The 17,839-nt window shown below is 44.8% G+C and overlaps 1 protein-coding gene across 2 annotated transcripts in view; it reads left to right on the top strand.

Annotated features, from left to right (window-relative positions):
* The window catches only part of GSK3B (glycogen synthase kinase 3 beta), a 121,906-nt gene that overhangs the window by 13,442 nt on the left and 90,625 nt on the right, over positions 1–17,839 (top strand). The window lies entirely within an intron of this gene.

The following is a 17,839-nucleotide window of genomic DNA, read 5'->3' as shown; positions in this document are numbered from 1 at the left end:
GCTTAGGTGGCTTTCAATTTACCTACATCATATGTAGGTGATGTTTCTTATAGTCACCTATAATTTCTTGGGGGGGGAGTAGTGCCATGCCAGTTCTGGCTACCCTAGTGCCATGCCCAGGCTACCCTATTCTCATTAGGCCTCAGGAGAAAGCAAGGTCTGGCCTGGTTAGTATTTGGATGGGCAGTTACCGAGGAAATGCCAGAGTTGCTATGCCGAGACAGTCAATGGCAAGCCACCTCTGCTTCTCTCTTGCCCTTAAAACTTCGTGGGGTTTTCACAAGTCACTGTGGCTTGATGGCAAAAAAAAAAACCTGCCATGCCCGCCGTTCAGAGTGGGTGTGTGAAGATCTCTTGGAATCTACACTGGCCTAGTGAGGTGTAATGTATGTAGATGTGCAGTTGTAGCACTCGCTTAAGGCTTTCAATATGAACTTTGTTGCGTGTTGCTATCGAAGTTGAATCAGAGCACTCCATGGAAGGGAAGGCTATTGAGCAGTACCGTATACTTTCAGATAATCAGTGGAGATAGTAACTCCTTTCACTAGCCCATGAGAGTACTCCTGAAAGATAGGATATTCAAATATGCGACATTTATTTATTTATTTATTTTATTCTATGACTTGTATCCCGCCCTTCCCATAAAAATGGCTCAGGGCGGCTGACAACAGACGATAAAACAGAGTTTAAATTAACATTTACATATATAAACAGTTAAAAAGTCAGACATTTAAAACCTAAAAACCTTTAAACCTTAACATCAAATCTTATACAATATAATTAACAGGAGTCTAATAAGCTACATTTATTTCCCAGTCAGGTGAAGGCTAACCGGAAGAGGGTTGTCTTACATGCCCTGTGGAACTGAGTAAGGTCCCGCAGGGCCCTCACCTCCTCCGGCAGCTGGTTCCACCTTGTAGGGGCCATTATGGAAAAGGCCCTGTCTCTAGTTGACTTAAGACGGACTTCTTTAGGCCTCTAGTTGACTTAAGACGGACTTCTTTAGACCCTTTAGACATTAATAAAAGGTTTGCCATTTATATCCCATCCCTTTTTTTTTTTCTTAAGTGTTGGCCTTCTGGGTCGGATACTGTGGGAAAGATCTACACGGGCAAGAGGGAGGGATGATTTTTCTTGGTTCTGTCCCTGCTGTGGCAGCCCTTCAGCTCCCCCTCATGTTGCTCCTGGTGGTCCTTGCCCCCACAACAGCATTTGGGGGACATTTTGGGCTTTTGAGGGAGAAGGAAGGCAAGGAAGGCACACGTCCATGCAAAGAATTTAGACAAAAGATCCATCCTGTTAGAAGGGGTTAAGTTCTTACATTCAGATCTATACACGGTTAACCATGTCTGGCCCCCATATATGGTAAGCGGCAATGTGGAGGCTGAACAGATTTTTTTCAGTAATCATCTGCAGGCTCCATTCTGGAGCTGCAACTCCAAAGGCCGGTGAGGGCCCAGCTTCCAGTCAATTACATTACTTGAAAGAAAGGAACTTCCATACGGTGATTAACTCTGTGGTGCAGAGCGGTCAGCTGCAGTACTGCGGTCCAAGCTCTGCTCACGACCTGAGTTCGATCCCTGGCGGAAGCTGGGTTCAGGTAGCCGGTTCGAGGTTGACTCAGCCTTCCACCCTTCCGCGGTCGGTAAAATGAGGACCCAGCTTGCTGGGGGGAAAGTGTAGATGACTGGGGAAGGCAATGGAAAACCATCCCGTAAAAAGTCTGCCAAGAAAATGTCATGATGTGACATTACCCCATGGGTCAGTAACAACTCGGTGCTTGCACAGGGGGCTACCTTTCCCTTTAAAGGCTGATTAGCAAGGGGTTGGAAGGGACCTGGAAGCACCTTCAGAGCTGCTCGTACAGAGAGAACACGACAAGCATCATACACAGAACGAATGTCCCGTGTTCATTTCAAAACCACCATCGCCTGGTTTTTCCAATGGATGCTTCCTCCCAGGGAAAATAGATTCAAATCAGTGTAAATTTTATACTGAAAGTTACTGTGATGACTGCAAAAGAATTGTACCACCTGGGTGCACATATATGAACATATGAAGCTGCCTTATACTGAATCAGACCTTTGGTCCATCAAAGTCAGTATTGTCTTCTCAGACTGGCAGCGGCTCTCCAGGGTCTCAAGCGGAGGTTTTTCACACCTATTTGCCTGGACCCTTTTTTGGAGATGCCGGGGATTGAACCTGGGACCTTCTGCTTCCCAAGCAGATGCTCTGCCACTGAGCCACCGTCCCTCCCCAGTGGTAAGATATAATGGTTAAAGCATTGGTTTAGGACTGGGGAAATCCAGGTTCGAATCCCCACTTGCCCGTGAAGCCGGCTGAGAGTTGGGCCAGTCGCTTTCTGCCAGACGGAGCTCACATTATTGGGATAAGATGCCTTTGGGTCTCAAGCGGAGGTTTTTCACACCTATTTGCCTGGACCCTTTTTTGGAGATGCTGGGGATTGAACCTGGGACCTTCTGCTTCCCAAGCAGATGCTCTACCACTGAGCCACCGTCCCTCCCCTGGGTGCAGCAGTTTGGACTGAGTGGTTGAGTCCCATGGACCAGTGCCCCGTTGTTGGCCACCCAGGCAGACTGGTTGGCTACTGTGTGAGATAGGATGTTGGACTAGATGGCCTGCTGGTCTGACCCAGCAGGGCTCTTCTTATGTTCTTGATCTTTGTATTTTCTGGGTAGGATTCATAGATGATCTGGGAGGTCTTCAGGGGGCAGCGCTGAATGAACCCCCTCCCTTCAGCAGAGGGGAAAGCTGACCTTATCCTTTGAGAGGGCTCTGTTTTCATGTTTGCTGGATCATTGAAACATTTGAATCTTGAAAAAAATTCTGATGCCTTAAAATAGTGCATGATCCGATTTAGCAGGGTTTTTTATATATATATAAACTTAGACAAAACGCTAATTTTATGTCCCAGCAGCAACAAAATACTTGAACTGTAATAATGGTTAGAGGGGAAAATAATTCACATTCAAACTAATTCAAAGCTTCACATGGAAATTACTCTTCCTGGCTTAATAATTCTTAAGAATTCAAACACAATATAGCACATTAGTTCCCTTAATTGTTTATATTTAAAGGGAGGGAAGCCCAAAGGCACTGAAAACTATTGATATGCTAATTTTAGCCCATTCTAGGAACCGTGTGTGATAATATGGTGTTGGTGTGGCTGTCCACTCATCTGTTTCAACAAAATTTAACTCCCTTCCATGGAAGTCACGGAGGCGAAACAGTTTCACAGTCCCTCTCCATAGCATTCCTGTATCCCTTGTTAGTTTTGTATCAAGATCAGCAATTACAATATCCTTTCTGCAGTGCTGGAGGAGACAGCATTGGTGGTGATTTGACCTGCATATAAATTCATAACTTGATTTTAAAAAACCACACATTTAATTGTATGTATTTGTGGTTTTATCCCTCTCACGCACGAATCAGTATAACATATGTTTTCATACAATCCCTAGGGTTATCACCTGGAAAACATTCCAAGTTTAAAACTGCCGTCCTTACTTGAACTTGGGTTGTGTCCTTTTCCCACTCAGCCTAACCAAACTCCTGTCCTTATACAGCCCCCAGACAACCTGTAGCTAGTTGTTTCATCTGGATGGCGAACTAGGGTTTGTTCTTAAAGCCAGAGTCCAAGCCACAGTTTGGAGGCAAGACACCCAACCGGTAGCTTCTGATTCAGATGAAATGATAAACTTTTTGTCACAAATGCAGAAGAGATGAGAAGAAATGCAGAAGGGATGGTGGCAGCTGCTGTGAGAGCCCTCTCCAGCCCCACCCACCTCACAGGGTGTCTGTTGTGGGGGAGGAAGGTAAAGGAGATTGTGAGCCGCTCTGAGACTCTTTGGAGTGGAGGGCAGGATATAAATCCAGTATCATCATCTTCAGTGGTAGAGCATCTGCTTGGTAAGCAGAAGGTCCCAGGTTCAATCCGCGGCATTACAGTTAGTAAAGGACCAGGCAGGAGGTGATGGGAAAGACCTCCGCTTGAGACCCTGGAGAGCCACTGCCAGTCTGAGTAGACAATGCTGACTTTGATGGACCGAGGGTCTGATTCAGTAGAAGGCAGCTTCATATGTTCATATGATTTCTGAGTTACGTATGTGGGAAGGAAGAGGCCCATGCGCCCAATAAACTCAAGGGTTGATTCTGGAGCAACTATAATGTCCTTAGGACTGTGCAGTCTGTGGTTTTTTGTTTTTTTTTTAAAAAAAGAACTGGACAAACTGCCACTCCTTATGTGGGTAGGAGAATTTATTTGGAGGAACTCTGGACAATATTCTTCTGGAAATAATGGATAAAGGAAAGGAGTGCAGTGGTTTTCCTTCTGGAGAGGGAATTCAGGCTTCCATTGCTTGCTATAGGGACCTTCCATGTTTTTGCAACTTTAAAAATGATCCTTGTGGAACAGGAAACTACCAAAGTGTCTCCCTCAGCACAGACGCCTCACTAGTCTGGCTGAAGCAGAGGAACACCGGAAGGGGTTTCAGGGTTTCATTCGTGAACGGCGGACAACTTCCACAGGTAACTGGGATCAAAGGACACCATTTGAAGCAGAGGAATAGCAGAGTTACTATCTCCAGCCTCATCACAATGAGCAAAAACAACAATAGAACAGGCAGCTTGAAACCCTCACACTTTTAGTGATGCAACAGAGCCAGTGACATCATAAGAACAGTTTTATTTTACTGTGCCAAAGAAGAACAGGTGATAAAAGGGCAATCCTAAGACTACAGTTTTTACACTAGTTCCTGAAGTAGAAATGCTTCTGGGTGAAAATGCTGAGATAGTGCAGAACTTGCTGTAGGTTCTTGACTTGTCTTGGATTCTTGTTACCTGACATTCTTCCATAATATTTTCTGAGGTTGCATCTGTCCATGAGCCTGTCTTTCCCGACATACAGCGGTCCAGGGATTTATCTTTCTTTGAGCCACGGCAGGAAGTATCTCTGAGGTCCCTAATAGTGAAGGTGATTTATCTGGTTAAGGTAACACTTAAGTTGCAGAGGGTCAGAGCGAGACCGCTGTCGGTACATTCCTAGTCTGTATATATTTTGCAGAAACAAAGTCATCCTCTGAACAGTTCCTATGAAAGATTAATACTCCCTCTCTCTGCACTCAGGAGATCTGTCTGCTCTCCTTTTGTCCCAAGCCTTGCATCCTAAGGAAAAGAAATAGAGCATGCTGGATAGTCAGCCATTAGAAAATTAGAGTATCTTTTTCTGACTTTGCATCTGTGGGTCTGGGAGAAGGCAGTACTGGGTATGTATATTAAAGGTTCTATATCTCAGAAACTTACCTGATGTAATTTCTGAACCTCTGGCTAGTATTTTGAGAATTCTTGGAGTACAGGAGAGGTGCTGGAAGATTAGAGGCAGTGGAATGTTGTCCCCATCTTCAAGAAGGGGAAAAAGGAGGATCTGGGTAACTACCGACCCGTCAGCTTGACATCTATCCCTGGAAAAGTTTTAGAACAAATCAGACAGTCAATCCTGGAACATTTAGAAAGGATGGCTGTGATTACTAAGAGCCAGCATGGGTTTCTCAAGAACTAGTCATGTCAGACTAACCTGATCTCTTTTTTTGAGAAAGTGACTACCTTGCTGGATCAGGGAAATGCTGTAGACATCGATTTCAGTAATGCTTTTGATAAGGTTCCACATACTATCCTTGTTGACAAGTTGGTAAAATGTGGTTTGGATCCTGTTACTGTTAGGTGGATCTGCAACTGGTTGACAGATTGCACCCAAAGACTGCTTGTGAATGGTTCCTCATCCTCTTGGAGAGGAGTGACAAGTGGAGTGCCTCAGGGATCTGCCCTGGGACCTGCTTTGTTCAACATCTTCATCAATGATTTGGATGACTAGAGGGAATACTTATTAAGTTTGCTGATGATACTATATTGAGAGGGGTTGCAAATACAGTAGAAGACAGAAACAGGATACAGGATGACCTTGACAGGCTGGAAAACTGGGCTAAAGCCAATAAAATGAATTTTAACGAGGATAAATGTAATTTTCTGCATTTAGGTAGGAAAAATCCAATGCAGAGTTATCGGATGGGGGAGACTTGTCTTAGCAGTAGTATGTGCAAAAAGGATCTAGGGGTCATAGTGGATCATATGTTGAACATGAGTCAACAGTGTGATGTGGTGGCTAAAATGGCAAATGAATGTTTTTATTTTATTTTACTGTTTTATCATATGTTGTACTCCGCCCTGAGCCCTATGGGGAATGGGCGGAATAGAAATATACTAAAATAAATAAATAAATGCAATATTGGGTTGTAGTAACAGAAGTATAGTGTCCAGATCACGTGAAGTGATGGTATCGCTTTACTCTGCTCTGGTAAGACCTCACTTGGGGTATTGTGTTCAGTTTTGGGCACCACATTTGAAGAAGGATATAGACAAGCTGGAACAGGTCCAGAAGAGGACGGCGAAGATGGTGAGGGATCTGGAGACCAAGTCCTATGAGGAAAGGTTGAAGGAGCTGGGGATCTTTAGCCTGGAGAGGACTGAGAGGTGATATGATCACCATCTTCAAGTACTTGAAGGGCTGTCATATAGAGGATGGTGTGGAATTGTTTTATATGGCCCCAAAAGGTAGGGCCAGAACTAATGGGTTGAAATTAAATCAAAAGAGTTTCCGTCTCAACATTAGGAAGAACTTCCTGACCGTTATAGCGGTTCCTCAGTGGAACAGGCTTCCTCAGGAGGTGGTGGGCTCCCCTTACTTGGAGGTTTTTCAACAGAGGCTAGATAGCCATCTGACAGCGATGAAGATCCTGTGAATTTAGGGGGAGGTGTTTGTGAGTTTCCTGCATTGTGCAGGGGGTTGGACTAGAGGTCCCTTCCAACTCTGTGATTCTTTGATTCTACCTGTGGGCGTTGCAGCAGATACTATTAGAGGAAACAGCTGCTTGAAAGACACTTGACCTTCAGGTTTTTATAGAAGGCATGTGGATGTCACCTTCACTGTCAATCTGCTTACATTAAGCAGGTACCTTAGCCCCTGTTGGTGTGGAATTCGTTCTAGCAGCTCATTAGATTGCGAGGGCATCCCTCGCAGAAAGGCTATTGCTCTTGGATTCCATATCAGTCAGGATGCTGTCTTTGGAGAATAGATGGAACATTTCTTGAGGCTGGACTAAGCATTTGATGTGTCTCCTACTTGGAGATAAAGATATTACCCTACCCTGCCCGTCTCTTCTGGGGTAGGGAAGGTGACTGCTGCCACGTGAAAGCTTAATTCTCTACTGTATTATAGAATTATAGGCTCATAGAGCTGGAAGGGGCTATACAGGCCATCTAGTCCAAGCGTTTATCCAGCCACTGCTTAAAGACTGCCAGTGAGGGGGAGCTCACCCACTTCCCTTGGTAGCTGATTCCACTGCCGAAGTACTCTTACTGCAATATACTTAGTCCTAATATCCAGTCGCTACCTTCTCATCCTTAATTTAAACCGATTATTGCTAGTCCTCTCTTCTCCTGCCAACAGGAGCGGCTCTCTGCCCTTCAAATACTTCAAGAGAGCAACCATGTCTCCCCTCAATCTCCTTTTATCCAGACAGAACATTCCCAAATCCTTCAGCCTTTCCTCATAGGGTTTGGTCGCCAACAATCACACTTGTTGCTCCCCTCTGCACCCGCTCCATTCTGTTCACATCCTTCTTGAAGTGAGGCCTCCAGAACTGCAGTTATTACCTGACATTCTGCTGGATCGTTTATGATGGGTCCCTTCTTTTGACTGTTCCACTTTGTCTAAGTGGCTTTTGTACACATAACATTCTTCCCTGGAGCATGTTGGGACGAGCTCAGTTTTTAGTTATCTGTTTTACAGTGGGAGTGATGAAACCATTTCTTCTAGTCCGCTGACCTCTGCTTGTGAAAATCTTGCTCTAAAGGAGCATCAGCATGAAGCAGCAGAATTGTCTGACCTCCAAATAGTGGGAGGCAGAAGAATCACCCACCAGTCAAGATGCTCTTCTTGCCTTCAAATAAAAGGAACAAGTTTAGTGTTTCCATTTCGTTCCAGTGTTCCATTTCTTGAATGCCATTGCTGGATGGTACTTTGCGGATGCATTATTGGAAGTGCCTTTTCTGCATTGCCATCACCACCACAGAATAGTTTTGAAGTGTCTTTTCTTTAGGGTCAGCATTGCTTTGTCATCCCTGCCACTTCAAAGCCATAATTTTCTAGAGAACTAGTGAGAGGAATGAGAATTGGTGTGCATGAGCGTGCATTTAGGAGCAGTTGTATTGATGGCACTCATATTGGCCCCTGACGCCAGCGGCCAGCCAACTCATGGACGTGATTTCTAGCTGCATCAATAAGAAATGGCCCTCAAAGCATTCAGAAACCATCTGGATCCATCAGTCTCTGAAGGTGACAGATTAAAGTGTCCTGCACACCTGAAGAGTTTACTACTCTAGACCAATGTTCCTCTAAGCTGCAGAGTGTTGTGAGCAAAAATTCTACTTTGTGAGCTACTGGTATTGGAAGTTGTGAGCGACTGCATAAATTATTGTGCTCTGGGGTCCTCCTTCCTGAGCTAAGACAAAAAATGTGTGAGCTGGAGGCTAAAAATCTGTGAGCTAGCTCACGCTAACTCAGCTTAGACGGAACACTGCTCTAGACCCCCCCTACCAGGTTCGTCATGATTAAGTTATACTCCTCTCTTCCCCTTGTAAATAAGGTGACCTTCATCTTGGATTGGGCACCAAATCAAAGGAATGATGAATTACATGCATGGCGCTTCACATATCATGGCAGCCATGAAGAGACAGAGGGCTGGTGTGGTTAGAGTGTTGGACTAGGGCCTGGAAGACTCCGTTTCAAATCCTGTAGAAGCTTGCTGGGTGACCTGCCTCACAAGGTTACCGTGAGGATGAAGTGGAGGAGAGGAGACTGATGTTAAGCCTCTTTGGATCCCAGCTGGGTTGAAAGGCAGGGTATCAATTAAAGTCTTGAGATGCTTGAGATAGCAAAGCTTTTATGTGGATATTGAAATCTATGATGCCAAGATGCGCTTAGGAGGGGGGAGGTGGTTGAACAGTGGGGTTAGCAGTGTCGGAGGGCCATCAAACCGTGAGGTTTTCAGGGCAAGACACGGCCAGAGGTGGTTTGCCATTGCCTGACTCCGCATCACTAGTCTTTGGGGGTCTCCCATCCATATACTAGCCAGGGTCAACCCTGCTTAGCTCCCCAGATCTGACAAGATTGGACTAGTCTGGGGTGTCGAGGTCAGGGGTTGGCAGTACAAATCCATAGATCACTGTACAAACGAAATAACTAGTCCCGCAACAACTCTCAAAGCTCAGTCATCCCTAATTCTCTAAAGACTACTACACGTAACTCTGATCTTTTCATCTGGGCCTGTAATTTTTCTGTGGAGGATAAGTTTTTCAGATTTTCATACCTGGAGCAAGGAGTATTATATGTATTTCCGTTTCATTTTATCGTGACTGATTCCAGTTTCATTTTACTGCATGGAGCCTTCTTCGTCTTGCGCCTGCAGCTTTGGGCTTGGGTCTGAAATAACAGAGCCCTTCCTGAAAGGAAGTTGATGTGGTCCTTTGCATATAATTCCAGAAGTAATCACAGAGTGGCCGTTTTCCCACTGACCTTACTCCGGAGCGATGTCCCTCTTCACCGCGCAGCGTCTGCACGGATTTCGCACCAACTGCTGCGCACAACCAGGAAGTGCTGCAGCTTTTGCGTCGCAGATGTAAACTGCTAAAAACCAGTTTACATCTGCGACGCAAAAGCCGTGGCAGATGGTGGGAAATCCACGCAGACGCTGCGCAGTGAAGAGGGACGTCGCTCCGGAGTAAGGTCAGTGGGAAAACGGCCAGTGTTTCTTTTTTATTAGCTGTCCTGCTTGTTCTCACATGCATTTATATATATATATATATATATATATATATATATATATATATATATATATATATATATATATATATATATATATATATATATATATATTTTCAGACCCCGAATCCATTCCCCTAAATTACATAGGTTTGGGTCATCTGAACAAATTCTGGTTGCGCTGGAGCGTCCCTTCCATGGTGTGTGCTTCCAACACTTCCATTTGCACAAGATCAGTGGTTTCCACTGAGCCTGCACAAATGTAAATGCTAGTACAAAAGGAAGTGTGCTTCTCAGGAGAGGCACTCTAGCGCGCATGGATTTTGGCCGTAGAATCCAAGCCAAAATTGTTTGAATGGCAAATTTAAAAGGAGCACTCCCCCCCTCCCCATAGTGGGTGGGAATGGAGAATTTTTGCACTGGTTACGCACCTTTTGGAGAATTTATGCATTGGTTACACACCTTATATGGCAACTAAGAAAAGGGGTTTTTTTGCCCAAATCAGCTCCTCTTTATGATTGTTTGTAGTAAACTGGGTTGTACAGGGAGGAAATAAAAGCACAGATACATACTATAATTCAATTTTTTATTTTTAAAAATCAAGTTATAATTTCACACAATTGGGCAAATCTAAATCAATGCTAAAATCGTTATGTTTCTTATAACACTGGTGTGATTATAGCATCTCATCCACAGTGATAGGGAGCTAACAAGTGATGCGGAGATGCTGTGGAGAGTGACAGTGAAACTGAGGTGTTCCCCCCCCTCCCCCCATGGAAGAGAGTTCAGTTCTCTTGAAATGGGTGGGTAGCTGTATCCGGAGCCAAGCATATATCATCCACAGTTCTTCCAGGGTACAAACATTTCTGCTTCAGCATGTTTCAATGCCTTTGGAATTTTTTTCCCCTTGAATTTAAACAAGCGAAGTACATACTACATTGTTTGTTGGCTTTGAATTTTTTTGAATAGAACATTTAAACCACACTTGATTTTGTTTTTTTCCTGATCAGTTATTTCAGGTCAAGTATTTGTAACTGTGCCACAGAATTAACTGGGGGTACTTATAAAATTTTGTTCACTAAATTTAAGTCAGAAGAAACATGCTACACTAGATTGTTTTTTTCAAGGCATTGGGATTTTTTTTTTCCCAATTAAAGATGTTCTTGGAAACCCACATTGTGGAACTGAGGCTGAATATTTTGCTTACTTTCTCTTTACCCTCCCTAGAGTTTAATATGAGATAAGGCTACTAATTTTTCAGGGGAAGGTGGACAGTCTTCCAATCCAGTCATTGTGTCTTAATTTGAACCCTGTAGTAGTTTAAATGGTGGGGGAAGTCCAACAACTTCAAGTAATAGAGGCAGAGGGTATCAAAGGCTCTCGTCTCTCTCAAGAGCCAGTTTGGTGTAGTGGTTAAGTCCGCAGACTCTTATCTTGGAGAAGCGGGTTTGATTCCCCACTCCTCCACTTGCAGCTGCTGGAATGGCCTTGGGTCAGCCATAGCCTTTCATAGGAGTTGTCCTTGAAAGGGCAGTTGCTGTAAGAGCTCTCTCAGCCCCACCTACCTCACGGGGTGTCTGTTGTGGTGGGGGGAGGTCAAGGAGATTGTGACCGCTCTGAGATTCAGAATATAGGACAGGATATAAATCCAGTATCATCATCATCTTCCTTATAACAGAAGTCCACAACATTTTTGAGCCTGTAGGCACCTTAGGAATTCTGCCACAGGATGGTTGGTGCAGCCACAAAATGGCTGCCACGGGAGGCGGAGCCAGTGACAAATCGACTGCTGCAGCTTACCTTCGGTCACGCAGGGAATCCTTGTGCTATGGGGGCAGCTACTGCCAAACCAGTGTTTTAAAAACCTGCATATTCAGCAACTCTCCAGTGGCCAATGAGAAACCTTGCTGAGGAAAAGGTTTTCCTAGCTCCACCCACTTTTTAAAAAACACTAGATGGGCACCAGGAAAGCTGTCAGCAGTCGCCGTGGTACCTCTGAGGACCACACTGGGGGCCCCACCTTATCACTTAGTAGGAATAGACTGGTCATTGTTACTAAGAACAGACACATCTCTGAACCCTCTGAAATCTCCTCTGCTCTTCACTTCCCTTCCCTCCCTCATTTCCCCATCCACACTGTGAGCAGCGCCACTTTCGCTTTAAATGCTTTGGGAACTGTTGATGCAAAGGAGGGGAAACCGTGGAAGGTGGATAGGAAGAGGAGGAGGATGTTGCGTTGAGAGCTGGTGCTGACTAAATCATCTGTGTAGAAGCAGCTTTACTGGGGCTCTGTGCCATCTTTCACCTTTTTTTTATTGCGCAAAAATGCAGCGCGATCAGTGCGAAAGCCTATTGAACATGGGCTCACTTGTGCAGGGAAAAAAAAAACCCATTGAAGGTGCCGTAATATTTGCTTAGCGGCCCTTCAGTGAGCAGTTGCTGATCCTGCAAGAAACAGGCAGTGCGCTGGGCGGAAGCAAATAAAAAGACAAAGAACTTGAAATATAGCAGGGTGATGAACAGGTCAAAACGGGAAAGAATAGCAGTAATTCTGGTTTCCTTTTTTTCCAGGGGGGAAATTGCAAATCCTATTAGGGTCTTGAATGATATTTGAAACTAGCGTTATATATTGGATCGCTGATTTCCAAAGAACAAAATACCATTTGGGTAACATAAATCTGAGTTACGAGTGGTGACCTGTGAAAATTCATTCTGGCGAGACTTTCTGCTGCGTCTGTGCCTTGCTGGCCTTGACTTGATCAGGGGCTGTTCACGAGATGGTGGGAAGGTCTGTGATAAATCTTGGCGAGGTTGAGATGGCTTTTGTTCCTTTTACGCTCCCAGCAAGCCCCTGCTAGTCCCGCACACGGGTTTACACAGGAATCCAGCTAGAGTGTCACCTGAGAACACCCTGGATTTGGGTGAGCTGGTGGCAGTGGTTCTGGCAGCTTCCAGTGTGGCCTCCATCGATGGGTTTCCTGATGCACCCCTCTGCTTCTTCCCTAAAGCAAGAAGTCCTGGCTTTCTTTACCTCGCTGGAAAACAAGGCGCTTCAGTAGAACCTGGGACGCATATGAAGCTTCCTTATACTAGGCTTACTCTATTTTGAAAAATCAAAAAAGAGGACATATTTCCCGACTGACTGCTTCCCAACCGGCTACTGATCCAGGTGACACATCTCATGTTAAATGCCCCGCCTATCTAAGCTGTGATAATTGCCACTAACTAGAAATATTCCTAACCTTCCAACCCCAAAAAAGGACATTTGCATCAGGTTTAAAAAAAAAAAAAGAGCCCCAAAGAAGATGGAGACACACAAAAAGAGGACATCTGGTCACCCTACTTCTACTGAATCAGACCCTTGTTCCATGAAGGTCAGTTCCATGAAGGCAGCAGCTCTCCAAGGTCTCAAGCGGAGGTTTCTTACATCACCCTGCTGCCTGGTCTTTTTCACTGGAGATGTTCAGGATTGGGGTCCTTCTACATACCAAGCAAATGCTCTACCACTGAGCCAGATTGCCCCCTCCCACGACTGCAAGGGAGCACACCCACTTATAAATAGCTACCTTCATCTTGTGTTTGGCCTCGCATCCATGACAGCCAGTTTGTAGAGGTGCCCACTTCCTGTTCTGAAAATTCCCAAACTGCTTACAAGACTCAGCAAGACTGAGGAAACTTTAGGGTAGGGCCTTGCTTGATAAGAGCAAGGATGAGCCCTTGTGGAATGCCTGACTGGGTGAATGCATTCATTCTGTGTACTCTGCTGGTAGGGAGAGTCACTCAGACTTTCCTCTGTCCCCAGAACGATTGCAAGGGCTTGTCTTGGGCAGTGGAAGAGCGCAGAGCAGATCAAGGCATTCCAGCTGCACGGCTGATTTAGTCCTCAGGCGTTTGTTTCCATGATGTACATTTTGTGTGATCAGAGCCGTGATTGGGGGGGAAGGGGGGGGAAAGCATTTTATTCATTCAGAAAGAAGAAGGAATATTTCATGAGGGAATTTTTTTTTTGTGTGTGTGTGTGTTCTCAAAAATTTCCATTGGAAGAAATTTAAAAAACACGCTCACACCCTCAGACTTTAATGCCATATGTTTCGAATAGGGAAAGCTTGTCTTGAAACGCACTTCGCTCATTTCGAAGAAAGAAAAATTCTTAAGAGCTTTTTTGTTGCTTACCAATTTTTACCATTGGTGGGGAAGACCCCCCCCTCCCCCGAGGCCTTCATATATCTAGTGATGCTCTGTTCCTTCCCACCCCTGTGAATACTTGAGTGGGACCTACAGCCTGGGGCCATGCATCTGGTTAGTTAGAAAAGGACCTGGTTATTAGAACTTGAAATAATTGAGCAACACTTGGTAAACTATGACCCGTTTTTTAATGTGCAGCAGTTGAGTCATTCCTCCTAGTAGTTTTAGCTGGAAATGTACAGTCAGCAGACGTGTAAGCATGAAATGCAGAGGTAAAGGAGTGCATTGGACCCCAAACCGGGGTTTACTTTTGCATGAGTTGCTAGAATACAAAAGGATAACGCAACAAAAAATGCAATTTAGTGACCAATTTACTAAGAAGTATATAGAAATCAGTCCAAATGTCCAAAACATGTACATTCAAGTCCCAAAGTAGTGTGGTGACAAGCCCATCGATTAAGTACTTGTTTCTTTCCAGTCTTCATCAGACCTGGGGCCAATATTGATTCAATTATATAGATTCTTTACACCATTTTCAAAAAAGAGGGACGCGGAGCGTCTCCAGCGGCAATTTCACATCGGCTACAGCAAGAAGCCACATACTGAGCTGTAGCCGATGTGAAATTGCTGCTGGAGACGCTCTGCGTCCCACTTTTTTGAAAATTGTGTAAAGAATCTATATAATTGAATCAGTATTGGTCCCAGGTCTGATGAAGACTGGAAAGAAACAAGTAATTAATCGATTGGCTTGTCACCACACTGCTTTGGGACTTGAATATACATGTTTTGGACATTTGGACTGATTTCTATATACTTAGTAAGTTGGTCACTGGCTTGCATTTTTTGTTGTGTTATCCATTATAGTGACCTCTCTCGGATTGTATTCCATTCAGAATACAAAAGGAAGCCGTAGCGCATATATTTATTTAATGTAAAATAAAAAAAAAACTTAGAAAATACTGCAAGCGACCAAAATAAAATCAAGATATAAAATAGTAGGTAAAGGTAGTCCCCCGGGCAAGCACTGAGTCATTACCAACCCTTGACGATGTCACATCATGACGTTTTCTTGGCAGACTTTTTGTGGAGTGGTTTGCCATTGCCCTCCCCAGTCATCTCCGCTTTACCCCAGGCAAACTGGGTACTCATTTTACTGATCTCGGAAGGATGGAAGGCTGAGTCAATCTTGAGCCAGCTACTTCTGCCCGGATCGAACTCAGGCTGTGAGCAGAGCTTGGACTGCTGTGCTGCAGCTGACCACTCTGCGCCATGGGTAAGTTGAAAGCCAGCAGTCTGACCACCCTTGTTTAGCCTGTCAGAGCTTGGGGGCTAAGCAGGTTGCCTGCGGTCAGTACTTGTACGGAAGACCATGAAAAAAGAGGAAGGCAATGGCAAAATGCCTCTACTCATCTAACGCCTGGAACGTCCTGTGGAAGGGGCCATAGTGAGCTGATAGTGACTCAGCGGCACTTTCTTCCTCCTCAGGTTGATCACCAAATATCAAGTTCTGGAGGCGCTCCCCGCAGTTGCAATTTTAAAGCCTGGCAAAAGCGCAGGGGTGGTCTCAGTGAGGAAGGAGAAGAGTTTGTTTTATACCTGTCCTTCGCTAGCCAGTGGAGTTTCAGAGCAGCTTAGAATCGCCTCCCCCCTTCCTCTCCCCACAGCAGACACCCCGGGGGGCAAATGGGGCTGGGAGAGCTCCGAGACAGCTGTGACTGACCCAAGGTTAGCTGACTGCATAAGGAGGAGTTGGGGAATCAAACCCGGTTCTCCGGATTAGAGTCCGCTGCTCTTAACCACTACACCACGCTGGCTTTTGACAGGCTAGAAGGCAGACTATAAATAAGGAACAGAAGGACACTCTTCCTTCTCTCGGGAGTTAAATGGTCAAGGGCAAAAGAGAGTAGCAAATATTACCTACTTTCGTGAAAAGTGCTGAATCCAACGATTGGAAATGCCCTTTGGTAGTTGACACGACAAAGTTTCATAATCGTAGCTTCCTTCCGGTTGAACTTGAAGCTCAGGATCCTTTGGTGTACCGTGTGGAAGAAAGAATTTCTGTTTGGTTTATACCATGTTGTTTCTCTAGCCCTTATCCCAATAATCTACTGTTCACTATATTTATTTGCGGCTTATAAGAAATGGGTGTTTCTTCCTCATTTTTGGAATGCCAAATACATTTTTTATTCCCTTTGCAATTCTCTGGGGTTTTAATTGATGATCTCTTTAACTCCAGGAGTTCTTTTTAACGCCTTGCAGTCGACAATTTTGATGGAACTGAATCCCACTTTTCCCTGTCAAGTCGCAGCCAGCCAACTTACGGTGGCATCATAGAGTTTTCAAGACAAGAGACGTACAGAGGTGGTTTGCTGTTGCCCACCTTTGGTGGTCTCCAATCTAAACACTGGCCAGGTGTTCCTCTGCTTCGCTTCTGAGATTGGGCTAGCCTGGGCCGTCCAGGTCGGGGTCGATGGTAAACACTTTGTGCAAATTCATAGCCACATTTAACAGGGCTGCCAAACCCAGCTGATAGTTCAAAGTCATTCTGCCATTAATGCTAATTCATGAAGCCCTACTTGAGTGTGCTGCATCGACACACGCAGCTCCTTCACTCAGCAAATCTCAACTGGATTTGGAGTCTAGAAGCCACCTTCTCTTCCTCTTTTTCTTGACTGATGATGGTGTGGCTGGGAAACATGGCGGACAGTCCCTCTCCAGAAACAGTGGGGCCTTGGGAGATTTATTCCAAGGCTTTGGAGGCCTATTGAAAAAGTTGCTTCTGGCAGCTGTGGTGTTGCTGGAAGGTGCATAGCAGCAACACCTGGTGGTTTCTGGAACCCAGGCATGGTTTGCAGAGGAACCGGGCGGCATCTGCTAAATTTTGAAGCACAGCCATCGTTATGGGTCAGGTTCACAGACCACAGTTCCACACAGTTTGCAGATCCTCAGTTTTCGGTTGCCATTGAAAACATACTTTATGTTTCATACTTTATTCATACTTTATGGATTCAACCATAATGATCACATCTTTTCTGGCATTTTGTTTAACTCTTTCTGTGTATTTTTCTAAAAGCCGCTGAATAATTATTTCAGCGTGCTTCCCAGTGGAAGGTTTGATTTTCTTACTTGCATGTTTCCCCCCATTTTCTGTGATCTTGGAGTTTGCAAACTCGTATTCTTTTGGGTCCCTGTGGCCATTCCAAGACTGTTAAGTGAAGCTGCCCTTTTCTCTTGCTCCAGGGGAGGGTGGGGTCCCAAAACCAAGCTGCATGAGACTATCTCCTGTTAGATGGAGTTTCACATCTGGCTTCCTGAATTTGAACCGCTGTTTAGTTGCTGCACTTCATGTTTCGTTGCTATAAGCTCACATGGGAATGAACTTTCAATTTTGAGCTATCCATCTCCAGAGATGGTGACCATACTTGCTGAACTTCCCAGTTAACCACACTTCAGGCAGTAAGACTAAATAGGCATGGTGTAGTTACATAAATCAGATTGAGAGGATTCAAAATATAAGGATGTTTAATAAATGAATTAAAAAATGCACATGATTAGTTCAAGCATCAGGCTGAGCAAGGGTACAAAGAAAAGGTGAAAACAAATATTCAGTCCCCTTTTCCTGCAGCCGATATTTAGCATAAATTATATTTAGCTGATATTTAGCATATATGGAGAGCCAATTTGGTGTAGTGGTTAAGTGCGTGGACTCTTATCTGGAAGAACCGGGTTTGATTCCCCACTCCCCCACTTGCAGCTGCT

This window comes from Heteronotia binoei, chromosome 4 (genome assembly GCF_032191835.1).
Source record: "Heteronotia binoei isolate CCM8104 ecotype False Entrance Well chromosome 4, APGP_CSIRO_Hbin_v1, whole genome shotgun sequence".
Classification (NCBI taxonomy): domain Eukaryota; kingdom Metazoa; phylum Chordata; class Lepidosauria; order Squamata; family Gekkonidae; genus Heteronotia; species Heteronotia binoei.
Note: the sequence above shows the minus strand (reverse complement) of the source record. Positions and strands in the feature narration are given on the sequence as shown.